The 18,371-nt window shown below is 41.2% G+C and overlaps 1 long non-coding RNA gene across 1 annotated transcript; it reads right to left on the bottom strand.

The window, feature by feature from the left end:
- Positions 1-1,656: 1,656 nt before the first annotated feature.
- LOC116439572 lies at positions 1,657-14,291 on the bottom strand. Its single transcript, XR_004238196.1, has 5 exons — positions 14,098-14,291; positions 13,626-13,705; positions 12,035-12,163; positions 6,181-6,294; positions 1,657-3,028 (listed from the first exon to the last, which is right to left on the bottom strand). It is a non-coding gene; the product is annotated as an uncharacterized LOC116439572 (long non-coding RNA).
- Between the last annotated feature and the right edge of the window lie 4,080 nt (positions 14,292-18,371).

Here is an 18,371-nt window from a genome sequence, read left to right as displayed (position 1 = left end):
CAGGCTATAGCCGTCATTTGCCATGGAGGAATTTGGGGCAAGGCATCTGGGGACAAGTCCATCTTCTCAGTGACATAATTCTAAAATGCTGTTGTGAAATTATTTTTCCCTTGTCAGCAAAGAGCAGCGAATTAATAGCTGTGTTAAAAGAGTAGCTGCATGTTTCTGAAAAATTAAATAGCCAACCCTCAAGCTGACAAAGCAGCTTAGTGATGTACTGCAAAAGGTGCAAACAGCAGCACGGGCAGCTTTCAGAAACTGAATCCCAAGCGATACAAGGAGAATAGGCCAACATGACAGTGTCTATCTGCTTAGAGCCTCAAATCTTCTATTTCTCTGGAAAAAATAAAACAGAACTCAGAGCAAATAGGTGTATCATGAATTGAGATTTTGTTCTCTCAAATGGGGGTTGACATTGTCATCAAAGCTTGCTCATGGGATTACAGTGGGGCAACAACCTGTTCTTATTTTTATTTTTAATTTTACATTTATTTTTAACTTTACCTTTATTTTTGCTTTAATTAAGCATGGAAAAAGCAAATAAGACATTTCAACCTGTGATATTATAAACAAAAAGTCATTGTGGAAGTTTTATAAAGAAGTATCAATATAAATCTACACAATAATGAAGTGAATTAATACAGCAACTAAAGACCATCAAGTTGAATAACTGCGGACAACTGACTTTATTAATTATGAAAAGATCTGAAAATTCCATAGTTTGGAGTTGGACTCTTAGCAAAATACAGTCTTCCTTGTCTCACCTGAGAATTTTAGCAGGAATGCAAGAGCCTGTTTTCCTACTCAGACTGATCTGTCTGCAATGATACCTTTAGTCAACGTGTTGCCTTGGAAAACAAACGTCTTTAGAAATATATATGGAATATTTTCCCACGACAACTACTAATCACCCACATGATGTGCCACTATTAAAGAGGAAATCCAGTCCTGTCCCAATTAAAGATCATTTCAGGGTTAATATTATATTCCAAGCCTTTCACGTAGTACCAAGGCCAGAGAGAAACAGATTATGGACCCTTTGTGCATGTGGGAAACTCCCGTGAGACACTCTGTTTATGTTTTATGCATATTTTTTATATCATTAGTTCTCTAATCAGTTTACAAACAAACACTCCTAACACAATACATTCTCACAAAACAGAAGCATTTAATAACACAGGATATTTCTATTCTGTTCCTACATCTGGAATAATAGCTTTTAATTATGTCATTTCCTGCTCTGAAATCTTTTAAGTAGTATCACTGTGGTTACACTCACCTTGAAATGCAGACTCCTATTAGAGTTTTCATGCCTTGAGAGGCCTCCCAGAAACAGAGACTAGACAGGAGTAAGGTAATAAGGTAGTTATTTATTTGAAAGGCCTTCAAAGCTACACTCTGGGGAGCCAGAGGCTACTGCCAAGATGGACCTCAAGATGGATGACAGGTCACGAGTTCTTCACACTTTTATAGGTTTGGTTCATTTGCATATCAGGGTTAATTCTCCAATTAAAGCTTCAGTTTAATGATGTAATTCCCCTCCACTTGCCCCCCCCACAAAGGCTTTTGGTTTATACTTCTTGGGCCTAGGATGGTCTGGGTGTCCTTGGAGAGCAGGCCTGGGGAGGCTTTGTTATGTCTGCCTAGCACGAGAGAGCAGAAGTTAACAGGCTACAAGAAACTTCAGAGTTACACACTAGGCAGTACAGGATTTGAAAAATATAAAAGTTACAACCTAAGGCATCAGTTTGAGCAGAAACATGAACATTGTGGCAGCTGTACAGTGTGATACCTATGAAGTGTATGAGGCAGGAGTACTACACAATACGCTCTAAAAGTGTGTGCATCTGTGTGTGTGTCTGTGTGTGGGTGTACATCTGTGTTTGAAATCCCAACAGTACATGAAAGAATATGGGAAAGATTGGCCTAGTTATATCTAACATTACTTGTACTTGCAAGAATGCTATAAAAAGGTACTGCCTCTTAAATTATAGCCAGGGCCATACCAAGAGGGCTACCCAGCCTGGCACCATGCCTGTGAAAGGCCAGTAAGTAGGCACAACAGGAATATAAAATCATGACAAATAACAAGTTATCCTTCCCCTGGTGTGTCCTCCCACTTCAGTTTGGAGACTTTTCAGAGCAAGAGGTTTCTGCTGTTCCTTTATGCTTTAAGGCAGTGGAGAGGGAAGTCTTCTTTCATTCCTGAGTATGTTTTCACTCTAATCCCAATCACTTCTTGTTCTTTTTATGCCATTTATATTTTTATATATCTACAATAGTCATCTCTATTCCAAACTAGAAGCTACTTGTCAATTCTATCTCTTTTTATAGCCATGCTATTTTAAAGCCCTGATTATACTTGCCATCCTTCTCTGATTAGCTTACACTGGCATATGCAGAAGCAAATTATGCTTTTGATAGCCTTGTGGTTAACACACTGATAAGGTTGTCCATAACTGAGAAATCAACCCCACACACATATCCCAGTTCCCACGTGGTTTCCAAGGCAGAGATTTACAGCGACTTGAGTAAGAATGATAGGAAAAATAGTCCTTAATGTCTCCCTTGCTCAGTCATTCCCTTCCAAAAAGACTTATCCAAGATCCATGGTCAGGTCCTTGACCCCTTCCCACCCAAAATGTCCAGATATAGAAATTTTTGTTTCTATTGGTCAGAATTGCCAAAACTGTAAGACTTGAGAAAGAAACTCATAAAACCAACATCGAGAGCAAAAGACAGTGGCAGGTTTGGCAACCAGTGTGCCATCCTGCCAGCCAGAGGCACTCTCAGTTTGAAAGCAGAGGTCAGTACTAATTCATTCCATTTCAAAGGCTTGCTGGTCTTTTCTTCCTTTTCAAAGTGTACATGTTTGTGCTTGACCAGTCTAGTCATGGCTCACGTGATGTGAACAGTGGGCAAACCTTGAAGTCCTCTCTTTGTGCAATTGCCTCGATCCATTGTCCCTTCCATGTGTTATGTCTTTGGAAAAAGAGACATGCTGGGAAAGCACAGCAGCATCCAATTCCTGAGGGCACATAAAATGGCAACAATGATTACTGGTTTAAGTAAATATAGCAACAGTGGTGGCAATGGAATCTACTCCTACAGTGAATAAAATTTAACATCCACTTTCAGACACTTCCTGTTATCCATCAATTACTGCATCAGCAGGAAATAGCATACTCAGGAGGAGCCACCTGGGTAATTGCACGGCAGGTAGTTAAAGGAGTAGGCAAGTCAGATGGTTAAAATTTAAAGGAGATCAAACAATTTGTGTTTGAAAATCTCTGATTTTAGTGAGGACCATGTTATTAAAAATTTTAAAAAATTATTTCTGCTTCTCAGTCAGAATTTATGTAGCACATAGCTGCATGAAAACAGGAAGAAGAAAGATCAGGGGGATCTGTTCTGTCAGTTCCAATATCAGGCTCTTATCTGTAGACCTTTTCTCGAAGCACAACAGTGAGTCACTGATAGCAAAGTGATGGTATTTCCCATTATTTCCCTTTTGCAGCTATCTCTGGCTGATGTTAAGTTTTATCCTGACACTTTCTGACATTTTTTAATCAATTTAACCATCTTAAATATTTGTTTAGGTTCCTATCGAATGAAAAGAATAAATATGTATTTCAACCACAGCCTGAGATTAATTCTTTGCTGGTCTTACACAGAAGACAGTGCAGTTCTGTAGTGGATTTAGTGACATCCACTAGCTGATGTGGTTAGATGGATAAAACTCCCAGTGGGCATCATACTAGGAAGCCCTTTATTGAACAGATATATTCTTCCCATCCAATATAAAGGCAAAACAAGGAAGAAAAATCTAAGGCAGAGAGAGTACCAATATAAATATGAGAAAGCAACACTAAGAGAGAAGTATCAATTTCCTTTTCAATAAAATGATGGCTGTTGAAGCTAGGAAAGGAAGATGTGATAGGTTCTGGCTACTCAGGTTGCACAACCTAATACCTAGAGAAACTGGTATCATACCTGGACATCAAATGTCCTGCTGTCTCCTAGGCAAAATTTAAGTGTGCCAAAAATGCTATTATTTTCAAAGAAGTCAAAGAATGGCTACAAGATCCTATTTCCCAGAACATGTTGTCTTCTGCCAAACCCCACATAACTACAACTCTGACTTGATGAATTTAATTTTGACTTAATTTTTAAGGGAGTTTCAAAGGGAGTTCTGTGCTTACTGTGTTTAGAACAATGAAAGAAGGAGTTCTTCTAACCCTGGGACAAAAAAATAATGCAGAGAAAAAGAAAGGAAATGGATCTGTACAACCAAAATTCAAATAGTAAATGACAAAAGCACCTCCTTGGCCCCCATCACATTCTCTGTCTTATGTCTGCTGTTCATTTAAAAAAAAATTGGTTATGAAAGCTTCTTATGAAATTTTTTATAGATATTTTTAAAATAGAAATTGTTAGGTACATTCAAGTAATGACTGTCAGACCTCCTTACATGATAGTAATAAAAATATTTATATTACTCATCATTTACATACATATTTTACCCAATATAATCATTCCTAGCAACTATTTGAATTTCAGGCTATTTTCTCTAGCGTGATAATTTCCCCCAAGTTACTCACTTTGCTACTTCCTTTTCTGATGGCTCCTTCTCTGTTTTCACTGAAGCTTTAAAAGCTGTGCAGTCCATCAGCTTCTGGCTGTCCACATCAGCAAAAACCTTAGTTCATTTCCCACAGTTAAGGCCAGGTAACATCATCTGTGCTTTTACATAATATTTTCATATTAGCAATGTTAATATTGCTCTAGCTGTGTTCCTCCTTGACGGATATGAAATGAATGCTCAGAAATTCGTATTGTGTGGTAGGTCTGAGGAATCCATTAATCCCACTTAAAAGCCATATTACAAAGAGGATGCACAGAGCACACTGTGGAGAAAGGGACTTAAGGCTCTGACAGCAACACACTGTTACCTATACCTTCCCTATGCAGGTATAGTATGGCTTCCCTTATCCAAATTCCAGTAGCTGCATCAGTGCATTAGACAATGCCCTGTAGTGTTTAAGCACAGAGAACTTGTGCAGTATTTTATGCTTTTAAGTGATGAAAAGGGGGAAAAAAAGGGACCAGGCCTTGCTTGACCTTCTTGGACCTGCTCACTTTGAAGCACACAGTGTGGTTGCTTGTCCTGGCCAGGAGCTCTCCTTCAGTGCTCAGCAGACTCTCTATCTCATGCAGCTGTTCCTTCAGGCACAGCCCGTTGTGGACAACCATGGAGCCACCATGTTGAGGACATGAAAACTACTTGCAGGACTCCTTTTACTGCTATCCTGATGTATTTCTCCCAGGTAAGGAAACTTAAAAGTGAAGAAAATTGTGTTACCCATTTTGAATACTTCCCTGCTTCACTCAGATGGACTAAGAAAAAAAGTATCCCAGTAGATAAAAATGTGTCCCAGAGTGAAATTCTGGCCCAGGCAAAGCCATTGGCAAAATCTCAACACATTCAATCTGACACATGGTTCTATTCTGGACTTTATATACATGGTAAATGGAAATTTAATTATACCTTTATGCACTGCTACAATCCACTATTTATCTGCTCTGAACTATTGACCTTCTTCTGTCATGCCTCAAGCATCAAGGGTCTGTTTGTTCGATTTAATTGCCCACAGGCAAGTAAGTCCGATGTGCTCTTCTTCGCCTTGATGATGTGACTGCTGTTAATTGAGAGTGATTACAGCACAAACCATGTTACTGGGGGAGCTGGAAAAGTCAGGCCAATATGTGTAGTTCTGGGAGATGATGAGAACCTTTCAGCTTTTAAGGAATCGATGCAAGTTGAAAAGCTGAAAGGTATGGGTATGTTCAGGAAGTGAGCATACGGTGATCACACTCCTGGAGGGAGGCAAGGAGATGTCCTTCATGTCCAGCTAGACATGTCCTCTGTGCATTTCCCTGAAGACATGTCTTTTCTTCATGATACCCTTATTAAGGAGTGACAAGGTAGTGTTGTTTTTCACAAATGAATGTTTGCATTCAGCAGCATGCTCCTGAATTTCTGTTTTATCAGGTTGCAAGTAATTACCATGCGTCACATCACCTGGAGTGCCATTATGCAAATTTGCATATGGCTTGAATACTCTGCTTAGGCAAATATTTATCATCCTTTAAAGCTTCTCGTGGAAAAGAATGTCATACCTTCTGTTCTCTCTTATCACTTCACATGTACCATGATTCAATAAGAATTCGCAGCTGAAGGGAAGGTCTGTGGAGAAAAGGCTTGGTGCCTGCAGAGAAATTTCTTTCAGAATTCTGGAAGAATAAGACAAAGGGAAAAATTGTAGGTAAATAGCATATAAAAAGAAACATATATCTTGATGGTCCACCTTGTTCAGAAGTAATTTTATTCTCTTGTCCCAGGTTCTATTCTGTATACTCTCCTCCTGGGCCTGACTTGAAGGGTTCAGTAACCATTGCAGGCATGTTATTACAGTGAAAGCCTTTCTCTCATCAGGGTTGCTGGAAAGTTTGCTACCATCTCTCATTTGCTCTCTCACTGAATGTTCATAGAATAAAATACATAATAAAAAGCCTGTAAGAATAATGAGCAAGAAAAATATGGTCTTAATCAGGTTTCCTTTTGAGGTATTAAGGATTATCTGCCTAAGAAGTGAATGAGGACTAGCAATGATACTTCTGCCCAAAAATTAAGTTGGTACACTACTGCCTCATTTAAATTTCTGGACCACAACTCTAATTTAGAGATCCAAGCAAGCCACACTGACAAATACAAGTATGAACTTGGTTTTGACGGAAAGAAAAGGAGCAAGGTGAGAGCGTTCTCTGCTATAGAACTTTGGGTTTAGGCAAGTGTCAAACCTCACTTGAGACCCAGGCATGTTTATAAAGTGCAGGCATTTATAAACTCCCAGTCTTGGCTTTTTCAGAAAAAAAAATGGAGGAGGAGGAGGGGAGGGAGACAGAAGGGAGACAGAACAGACAGTAGACACAGACTAGGCCTGCTTGGTGTTCCCTCTCCATGCGTGGTGCTTGTGGGGTCTGGAAAGAGTCAGAAAAGCTTTCCATACCACAGGGATGAGCTGCTACATCTGGAACTGGAGTCTTGTAAACATTCCTGTTGATTGGGCAGAGAAAGACCAAATGCTGTTGTGGTGAATGTTTGTTGCATTCACCACTGTTTCATCCAGCCAGACGTCATTTCACCCATCCAGAATAAACAAATTGCTGCAGGCCTTGTCTATCTGCTCTTCCTGCAGGTGTTGGCACTTCTCATGAGGTCTCAGAAGGCAGCAGCACAGCACCATTGCATCAGTTGAGTACCCTAAACCCCGTTGTCATTGGAGGACCCCACTCACATCGTGGAGCTGAAATGCCTGTTCTGTTTAATTGCACAAGCTGAATGTATGACAGGTATTTTTTCCCCCAGTCTTGCTTACTCTTTCTTAGAGAGCACTACAAAAGATACATGTTGCCTTCCCAAAGACACAGCATAATAGCATCTGATTATTGAAGGACCAGCAATCAAGAAACGGGAAGAAAACAGAGCATTTTGTTTTAAATTATAAAAAGAAACTAGCTTGACTTTATGTAAGTCAGGCTGATCTGGTACAAAAATAGGTAGATAAACCAGGGAAGGGTATTTTGCCTCATAAGAAGGAAACTTAAAATCCCTTGAGTGCCCGGCAATCTTGATTCTGTCAGCTGAAGAAAGAGATACGTAGATATACACATCCAGGTAACAATTTGAGATGCCTTGGAAGAAAAGGTGGTGGTAAAATCTTTGCTAAGCAGAAATTAGTAAAATAACGATTTGTTCTTTTTCTTACCTGTTTTTTCCTTAATTGTCTTCTTTGTCATGTGAAATTTACAACCCAAGTTGAACCAGAACATAGCAGTACATGGTTAATGGCTCACATAAATCAGGTAAATTAGCTATTTTTACCATTTTTCTTCCTGAAAGCTTTAAGACCAATTTGTGTTGCCTTCTCAGTTGAAAGAAAAATGTCTGTGCCGGTGTGTTGATAATGTGGGAGCTGCAGGAACTGTTGTATTAAACTAGCTGTTTCTTAACATATGATTTTCTTAAAACTGTCCATGTACACCTGCTTTAGAACTACTCAGTCCTGCTTCCTCTTAGTACTGGGATATGTTCAGAGCTATACCCTCAGTATAAAAGAACTTTAAAACAATATCATACTCTTAAGTCTCTAACTACAATCTCTATAAAAACGCTACAAAACACTTTCAAGCATGGTGTAGCAGGTTTGGTTTGAAATCGGGCAGAAACACCAATTTAGTGTAGTGGTTTGGTCCAAAATACTCATTACTGTTTACCTTCTGTGAGATAAGAATTAGGAGAAAAGCAAAGCAGGCACAAAACTTGAAAGAATATGAAGAAGTTTATTAATAGACCTAAAATAAGGAAAAAGAAAAGAGAAAAAAAAACATACCACACCTTCAGAACACTTCTCCTCCCCCCACCTTCCTCCCTTCTCCCACTGACAATGTAAAAAGACAACCCTTGAGATGTTCAGTCTGTTTACTACTTCCGTAATAGCCTTGTTCAGTTCATTTAGGAAGAGGAGTCTCTCTTGCTCGTGCTATGGAGGAATTATCACAACGAGACAGCCGCCTGGGTTGGTTCTCTGCTCGCATCATGTGAGAGTCCCCCTCCCACGACTTGCAGCTTTTCCCACAACTGCTTTCGAGGGTCCAATCTTGAGCCAATGGGGTACCATTTTAAGGTTGAGCCGTTCAGAAACAAAAGTTCTCTTCACCCATCTCTGGGAGCATTTCATCTCTAAGAACAGAGGCCCTCCTCCTTCCCTGGGAGCAAAGGGTCCTCCTCATCTTCATCTCTAGAACTATCTCTGGGAGCATCTCTAGGAACTGAGGTCTTCTCCTTTCCATTTGGAGCAAAAGTCCTCATCGCTTCCATCTCTCCCTGTTCAAACTTCTCATCAAATTACAGCTGCTTCAGCATTTGCCTATCTCAGCGCAGGTGCTTTTGCTCACAAGTTGAATGCTCCACCCCCCATGCCTTCATGGAATTACAATGAGTACTCTGACATATCATAGCTTCACAACAGAATTTCAGCTTTAAGCATCTCCTCTTTCTTCTCCCTCAGGTTTTCAGCTCTTCACAGCACCAAAAGGGTTAATCTCACCTCAGCCTTGCAGCTGGAATTTCGCTTATCGCTGGTGGTCACATGATCTCTGCCAGACAACAGGGCAGCTTCAGCTGAATCTTGGCCGCACTGGAGAGGGGGAGCCGGGCTGCTCTATCTGCATGTAGCAGGGCTAGGGGGCGGGGGCGGGGGGGCTGCAGGTGGAACAGGGCCCATTGGCTCCAGGATGGCCATGGCCCCGCAGACACCTGTCCCAGCGCCAGAAATGAGACAGAGACCTGCCTGGGGTTTGTCTACTCTTAAGTGTGGATCACAGAGGCGGTCAAAATTTTAAGTGGCTTAAGAAATTGTCCATATTCAAGCTGGCCAGCTGATAGGTTCTGTCAGGTCATAGAAGAGCTGTAAGCACCTCCTTGCAAGAAAATCACTTCTGGGACTCTGCTTTGCTAACCCATGACACATGGCAAAGTATATTGTTTCCTTCATTTTGGAGATGCTTAGTTTCAGAAACCTTAAAAAGACCCTGGTTTTCAGAGGGAAGACACTGACCTTGATATCACAAGGGACAATATCTTCCTTTGTTTTTAGTTGCTGAGTGATTTGACCATGATCATACAAAATAAATCAATATTATCTTTTAGACTACTAAATGTTCATGATCAAACCAGGACCTGAACCCTGACTAGAGAGTGGCAAATAACTATTATAATCACTGAGCAGCCTTTCATTTTACACTGGAGTTAAACTGCTAAATCTTAGTTAAAGCAAATCCTGCTTTGCTTTTTGTACTCCATGCCCTTCATTTACTTCAGATGGCTTGAAAGTCTAGTTAGTAAACAATGCTCTGAGGAACAGAAGTTACCTTGTCCAGCCCAGAAGTAACTAACATGTAGTATGGATCATCAGGGCATTGCACTTGCAGGGACAGCCTGAGTATTCCTGCATCCAACAAACCCCCCACATAGATTTCCCCACTTACTGCTTCAAAGCATATAACATTTTGCTTCACTTAGCACTTCTGATGTTATTCCAATAATGTTGAATGGACTTGAGCAGCAAGGAGGAAATTTTAATGATGTCATAAATACAGCCAGCAGAATCTTGCACTTTCCCGGTAGAGACAATATGGGTGTTTTGTGATACAGCTGAAGAGCTAATGCTGTCCATAGGTTTGGTAACCACTGTGAGAGAGTAACACTTCAGCCAGCTCAATAGCATTCCCTGCAGCCAAAGAGAAAGGACTGAGGCTTTGGAGTCCCCCCAGCCTGCTCATCCGTTGGCAGGCTCTCCCCACTACAAACTGCATGAATCACAGATGAACAGCAAGAATGGGTACCTAGGGTGGGTAATCTGTGAACTTCTGCAGAAGGTTTAAATACATCATATGTACAAAAAAAGACCTAGCCTCTGCAGGGCACCAAGGTTGGTATTCCTATGACACTCTTTCTCTAGGAGCATGAAGGCAAGCATTCCCCAAAGATGAGAGCTGGAATGCAAAGTTGTTGTACTGTCACACTGTGTACCCCCCAGCACAGACAAAGCTGCTATGCAGTTCTTGTTTTGGTATCAGTTTATCGTTTCATCACTCTTGGAAGGTTGGCTGCTGTATCAGGTGCAATTTCTCTTGACAGACAGAAACACAGTTATGAAACACCACCTATCACCATCACATACTCTCAATTAAGAGAACTGGGCCTGGGGGCAATAATAAGTCTGGAATTATTTCACAACTTGATTTTACTCCAGGAAATAAATATTCCGTTCTGCTATTCTTTTGTTCTTCATGAAAATGTGGATTTTCATTTCAAAATTAACAGAATAAAGAAGACAATCAGTTTCACAGTATAAAGCTAAATTGCTAATGTGTTGCACTTTTACATTTTGCAGCATGCCAGTGATCTTTTCTGTTGGGAACTGGATTATATAGCATATACTTAACAAATAAATTTCCATGAATCTAAATTCCTTGTTTCATTCCACCTTCTACTTAATTTCTCTGAATAAATTAACTCTTGTTCACTCAAGCAAAAGTGGTTGTAAAGCACACAGCATGTTTATGAGACCACACTGTACACAGTCAAAGCTCTTCCTTCCCTTTCTCTTTCCTTCCCTCCACACACGACTCAGGAGGAGAAAACAATGTTCCACCACAAAAGTTGTTGAAAGGACATAAACTTTACAGGGAAAGTGAGTATGGACATGCAACTTTGGGATATAATGTTTCCGATTCACCATCAAGTTCCAGTCTAGGACTATCCAACCTTTTGCCAGGTAAAATACAATTTTCAACCACTTCTCTCTGTAAGGTGGAAAACACTTTATCTTCAAGCTCTCCCTAATATTCAGTGAAGAGCCATCATCTAAACATAGAAGACCCGTTTACTTCCATCGACTGACTGTCAGTGACACCCTAAGCATCTGCTGGGCCTTTGATCTGATGAGCAGTCAGAACAAGGTAGCTTCCTTAGCAATGAAGAGCGGCCATTTATCAACAATGAACATATTAAATAGAAATGCATGTAAAAATAATACAATTAATGTTTTCAGAAGACAAGATTCCTGTCAATCTCTGATTATCAAAATATTGTCCAGCCTTACCCATGGGCAAAGCACTGGAGTAGAACTGTGCTGCCAACATCTGCGTCTTTGCATGATGCCAACATGCAGAACCATGCTCTGAGAGGCAACACACAGGCCCATGATCAAGCCCCGAGGCTCTCAGGTGCAGAGGCACTTGGGGAGCACAAGCCTGCTACATGGGATCCTGTTGAGCTGTTTTGAAAACAGCTGAATGTAGTGCAGGCATTGGTTGCCAAGCATTTCTGTTTGGTTTGCCAGCTACTCATATGCTTACTGGAAGGTGCACACCATTAAACACATCCTCATAGCCTCTCTATTCCCACCTGGTGTTCCTGTATTTTGAGTTGCCCAAAGCTGATTTGTCCAATCTAGGCCACTATTCCTCTTCTTTTTTGACCTGGGACATCCTCCAAGCTGACACAGGGTAACTGGCTGATATTTCTCTTTGATGTCTGAAAAGTGAAAATGGACCATGGGAGACTGGTTAATGCAAACAACAGGGCAGAGATTATGGAATGCAATCTCTGTTTGAGCCTTGTAATAAAGTCAGGTTCCTGTTGTCTTCAGAAAGGCAACAGAAATTTCTACAGAAGAGTAGTGCTAACTGGTTCTGGGGGCTCTTCTTAGTAAGGACACTCAAGCCTTGTACCAGACAAGGCATCTCTGGTGTGCTACTACAGCAAAGTATTTCTCATCCTTCAGAACCCAGAAAGAATATTTAGTGCTGGGCTAGCTCAGACAAATATGATTTTCATTGTGTGAGAAATGGCAGCATTTTGAAATTAATTTCTGCACTGAATTAGATTGTTTATGAATACTAAAATCTATGGGAAGAAGAATGCCTCTGCTAAAAATGGGAAATGCCACTAAAACTGTTGGCATTTTCAATAGAAAAGAAAGTATTCCATTTGCTGAAAGAAAATCAATTTTAACCTGACAAATGGATGCTGTGTTCTTGTGACTTACTCACTTATGAAATGTAGGCTCCAATTTTCACCTTTCTGTTTTCATCATCAGATTTGTTAGTTAAATAATAAAAAGTAAGTTTGGTCTGAGAAGTTATTTACCTGTGTTAAAAAAAATCATATTTTCTGAAGGGAATTGTCCTGCATCACTAGCTTTAAGAAGCATTGACCACAGCATGTGGCACGTGTGGTGTGTCCATGCACATCTCCACGCAGATGCACCCCATTTTTTCCTTGAGACCCGAATAAAATCTCCAATTCTTAGAAAAACAGGCTTTAACTTCCATTGTGTGAGGCTCCCAGCAGTGTCTCTCCACCTCACTGCAGCAGATTTACTGCTTGTGTTAAGCTTTGTTGTTCTGCAGTATGTATGCACTTGAAAAGTTAATTCTGACTACTGAGAGACTACCGGAGCCCCAGTTTAAGCATGGGAAATATAGCTGGAATTTGAAATGCTTCTGAAAGCACAGTGAACTCCTGAAGTGTGCCTACTGTTTCTGCAAATTACATCTGCCTGGGAGATGCAATGTTATATGCTTTGGGATTTGTTTTATTTGGCTTCTTGTTTGTGTAAGGCTAAGAGCATAAGCAAAATCAAATCAAAGTAACTGAAAAGTTCAACTGTGAAATAATAAGCAAAGGAGAAACATTTCTTTCTCTTTGTCTCCAGGTGGAGGGTTATTGCAATCCAGATAATAATTTTCTTAACTTCTTCACTCTTCTTTGCACAAAGAGAGCAAGCACAGGCTTCACAAGATACAACCTCTCTCCTGCCCCAGAAGAAAAAATAAAAGAAAGAACCCCTCTTTCCTCTAAACCCAAAAGCTACAGGAAGCACTTTGTATTCAGATTTGCCCTTGGCTTTTTCAAAAAAGATTTTGTCAATTTAAATTCTCTTCATGCCCCTCCATAGTTAACTTTCTCCTGTTTTCTCAAGCTACCCACTCACCATTAGCATGATGGGAATATTTTTCAAATGTCAGCCTTTACCCCGAGTCACCACACTCCCAAAACATCTTGACTGTGGCGCTGGATGCAGAACACAGAGTGTTTTGATTAGGTTCCATCTTAAAAATCTGATATGGGCAACAGTTTTTACACTATCTCATAATGTGAAAACAAAATGAAAGACTGAAATTAATAGGCTATGGAGAATTGCATCAGCTGCATAAGAGATAGGCTGGCACTGCAGAGCGCTATATTTAACCTTCAGGCTCTGGAAGCATGAAAGCATGCTGACCACAGACAGCAGAGCTAATGGTTATTTTCGTACTGCTGTTTATCATCACTGCTCACAGTGTAGGTGCAATAGTTTATAATACATCAAAGGCTTAAACTGAGTGAATGGATTAGTGAATTAGGAAGCAGGTGATAATAGCCTGGAGTTCTACAGCAAGACGGTAAAAATGTTTAGTACATACCTGCCTCCCTCCTTCAGCCTGACCAGCTGTGGTCTCAGGTTGTGGCAGCTCCAAGATAGAGCTTGTTTCAAATGTACATCCATGGGGTGACACAGAAACACATTGCTTTTCACAGTTGTGGCACTTAAGCAGGAAGCGATAGAGATTTGTCAGAGTCATGAGAAGGCAGAACACTATAGAGGAGGTCACATGGATTATTGTCAACACTTTCGCAAGCACGTAACATGCTGCTCCCCACTGAACAGACACCATTTTGTGAGGCTGGAAGAAAGAAAAAAATAACAGCACCATCTCAGAGCCACAGTCTGAGAAAAAAAGTAAAGTGTTATTAACAAAACAAAACTAACACAGGCTGTGCTAAAAAAAGACTTTTTTAGGTCACATCAGCAAGACAGAACATGCCAAAGGTTACAGAGGAGGCTTATCTCTATACAAGATAACTGCAGAGGTTCACAGATCCATGAAGTATGTCCCTTGTCAGTGCTGGGGACCTAAGAATGACTGGTAAAGACTATTCATTTCTGCTTTATACTGCTTTTTCTTTTTTTCAGACCAAAGCCGCCTTTCTAAGGAATATACTTAAAATCATACAGATTAATTCAAGTTTTCTTACTCAAATGCCTCACATGATAAATGAGTGTTGTTCATTGGTTTGAAAAATCTTTTCATGAGAAGAAAACATTCAGTTTATAAATTCCTGCACAGCTGAAACCACACATTTGACAACTGACCTTGCAGGATCTTAAAATCACAGAATCACCTATGCTGGATAGTAACACTGGGAGTCATCGATCCAAACCTCCTGTGCAAACCAGGGCTAGCTCCTATGCAGATCAGGTTGTCTGGGGTCTTGGGCAGCTGAGTTCTGAGTACCTCCAAGGATGGGGATTCACAACCTCTCTGGGAAGTCTGTGACAGTGCTTTACCACTATTGCTGTACAGATTTTCTCTTCTCCTTAACGCAACTCATGTCTGTTCCCCGCAGTCTCTCATAGAACCCCTCCACAGACAGTCTGGTTTCTATGCATTCACTGGTTGGGTGTTTAGACACTGAATAAGACTTCCTTGAGTCTTCTCTTCTCCAGGCTACAAAGTTTTGGCTCTTGCAGCCTCTCCTTACATAAGATGCTACTGTCCCTTGATTATTTTCATGGTCCCTCCTGTTACAATCTGGTTTAAACCCAGAAAAGCAAAGAAAGCTAAGTCTCTGCATAAACTGGAAAGAATTTGGAAGGTTCAAAATATTCCCAGAAACAAGATTAAAACCAAACGAGGTCAGATGTTGATGCCAAAAGATGGATGTATTTTATTTAATAGGAGAGATGCAAATAAGAAAGAAAGAAAGAAAGAAAGGAAGGAAGGAAGGAAAGGAAAGGAAAGGAAAGGAAAGGAAAGGAAAGGAAAGGAAAGGAAAGGAAAGGAAAGGAAAGGAAAGGAAAGGAAAGGAAAGGAAAGGAAAGGAAAGGAAAGGAAAGGAAAGGAAAGGAAAGGAAAGGAAAGGAAAGGAAAGGAAAGGAAAGGAAAGGAAAGGAAAGGAAAGGAAAGGAAAGGAAAGGAAAGGAAAGGAAAGGAAAGGAAAGGAAAGGAAAGGAAAGGAAAGGAAAGGAAAGGAAAGGAAAGGAAAGGAAAGGAAAGGAAAGGAAAAGGAAAGGAAAGGAAAGGAAAGGAAAGGAAAGGAAAGGAAAGGAAAGGAAAGGAAAGGAAAGGAAAGGAAAGGAAAGGAAAGGAAAGGAAAGGAAAGGAAAGGAAAGGAAAGGAAAGGAAAGGAAAGGAAAGGAAAGGAAAGGAAAGGAAAGGAAAGGAAAGGAAAGGAAAGGAAAGGAAAGGAAAGGAAAGGAAAGGAAAGGAAAGGAAAGGAAAGGAAAGGAAAGGAAAGGAAAGGAAAGGAAAGGAAAGGAAAGGAAAGGAAAGGAAAGGAAAGGAAAGGAAAGGAAAGGAAAGGAAAGAAAAGAAAAGAAAAGAAAAGAAAAGAAAAGAAAAGAAAAGAAAAGAAAAGAAAAGAAAAGAAAAGAAAAGAAAAAAAAGAAAAGAAAGAAGTGTGCGTGGGCGTTGGGGGGACAGGGAGAGGTGACAGGGGTTAGGTGGAAGCAAATCACCCATCCGAGGGTCCCGACGATGTCTCGTTGCTCCCCTCCATCTGGTCTGACGGTGGTGACGGTCCCCTGTTGCCATTGTGGCCATGCCACCACACGCTGTGCCAGGCCGCCACACGCCACCACACCACACGCCAAAGAGTGCAGAATCCCGTGGATTAATATACACTTTGGGCCAGGTGGGTACCCCCATGTGTCTCCCCTTGCAGGGGGCAGCTTGACACACTGTCCCTTGCAACACTGAGGGTCTGTTGCAACATCTCTGGTGCTCTGGTGCAGGGTCTGGGGACCCCTTTGAGGGGGCCCCTGTGATGGGCCATGTCACCCCTTCTGCTGTGGATAAGCTTCCTCCCACCCTGGTGAGGACCCTTCAGCTGGGCTGCTCTGCACAGTGGAGGATGGGCAGTCACTGCACCTCTGACCAGAGGCTTTTCCAAGATACCCAAAGCCTCTTCTCCCTCCACCCTTTGGTTCGAGGATCTGTTCCAGCCTGGAAGCTGATAGCCCTGGGGCTGTGGTCTCCACCTCGGAGGTGTTAAGCCTGTGCTTTGTGAATGTCCCCAGCCCTGAGTTGTTACTTTATCTTATCTTCATCAGTGAGCAGTGTAAGGCCTCAGTCAGAGCCCCACTCAGGTTGCAGTAGTCTTCTCTGCAGCTTTTGTAATACAGTTTAAAAGTCCTTTAAGAAAATGTTTAAGTCATAAACTATAATATTTCAATCTCTGACACCTTCCTGGACCTGCTCCAGAATGCCCACGTGTCTCTTGTACTGGGCAGCCCAGCACGGGACGTGAAACTCCAGTTGTATTTCACCAATACTGAGCAGAGGGGAGGAATCACCTTCCTCAACCTCCTGTCCCTTCTCTCAGTACCTGGAACCTGCCAGAGCATATTTTCACCTCCTGCTCTATTTGTGGTTCCTCAGGCATCTCTCTGCAGAGCTATTTCCCAGATGGTCATACCCAGCCTGTCTTGTGCCTGGGGTTGCTCCTCCGTGGGCTCAGGACTTTGACATTGCCATTGCTGAGCTTCATAAGGCTCCTGCCAGCCCATTCCTCCAGCCTCTACAGTTCCCTCTAAATGGCAGACCTGCCCTGCAGCTCATCAACAGCTTCTGCCAGTCAGGCAAACCATATATCTGTGCTCATTCCCAGAAAAACTCCCAGTCTGAAAACAGATCCTGAGGAAAAACTAAACCAAAGAAACAAACCAAACCAACCAACCAACCAACCAAAAAAACCCACTACAGACCTCCCATGATTGTGTATTACTTGTAAACACATTCCTGGAAGGAAAGTTTCTGTATGGAATGGGTTACATCCAAGAATCACCCCATGTGCATGATACTTCAAATCTGACACCATCACCTGAAGATCTCTGAAGACCTTCCATTGCTACCACTGGTAATGAGTGGGAATATGTGCTGAAACAGCACTAAAGTGCTGATCATTGGCTTTGCCTGGGTCATTTCCCGGTCTCCTGAGATCAGTTTGGCTGGGACAGGGAGCACCCTGCACCTGTGTATGTGCCTTGTATCCCCACCTTGCTGCCTAGTGGTGTTTCTCAGTAGGTCTGTTCTAAGATTCTGATGCACACTGTAATGTGAGAGAGCTACTGAGCACCCAGGAGAGCTGTACTCTGAATACTAATTTTTCTCTCGCATTCCTCCTTTTTTTCCTAAGGTACAACTGATAAAATTCACTTTCCTGACAAATTACTATCATCCACTCAGCATTAGAAGTGGTAGCTTTTAGGTGACAATCAGTATATTTTTCCAAATGAATTGAACAATCATGATGATAGAAGAAGAAAGTAATTTTTACTTACAGTACATTTGCAAAGTGGGGGGTAGCCACTAGAAATACCGAAGAGCACGAAGGTTAACAATACCTGATTTTGCACTGACAGAATATTTGTACAAAGGGGAAAAGAATGAACATTTTTCAGTATAACCGTAGTGCATTTGTGATTCAATAAAACCAGGAAAGCTATGGAACAGGGACACAAAGCTGGTTTAATCTATGACTATCAGAGATTGATTTCCATTGAGAGTTAATGCAGGAAAAATGCTAATATAATTACTTTCCTTTGGAAAAATGCAGTCAAAGTGAAATAGCATGTCTTTATTTTCCATAGTATTTTTATGTACAACAGTGTGCCAGTTTGGACAAATTTGGAGGA

This window comes from Corvus moneduloides, chromosome 2 (assembly GCF_009650955.1).
Source record: "Corvus moneduloides isolate bCorMon1 chromosome 2, bCorMon1.pri, whole genome shotgun sequence".
In the NCBI taxonomy this organism is placed as follows: domain Eukaryota; kingdom Metazoa; phylum Chordata; class Aves; order Passeriformes; family Corvidae; genus Corvus; species Corvus moneduloides.
Note: the sequence above shows the minus strand (reverse complement) of the source record. Positions and strands in the feature narration are given on the sequence as shown.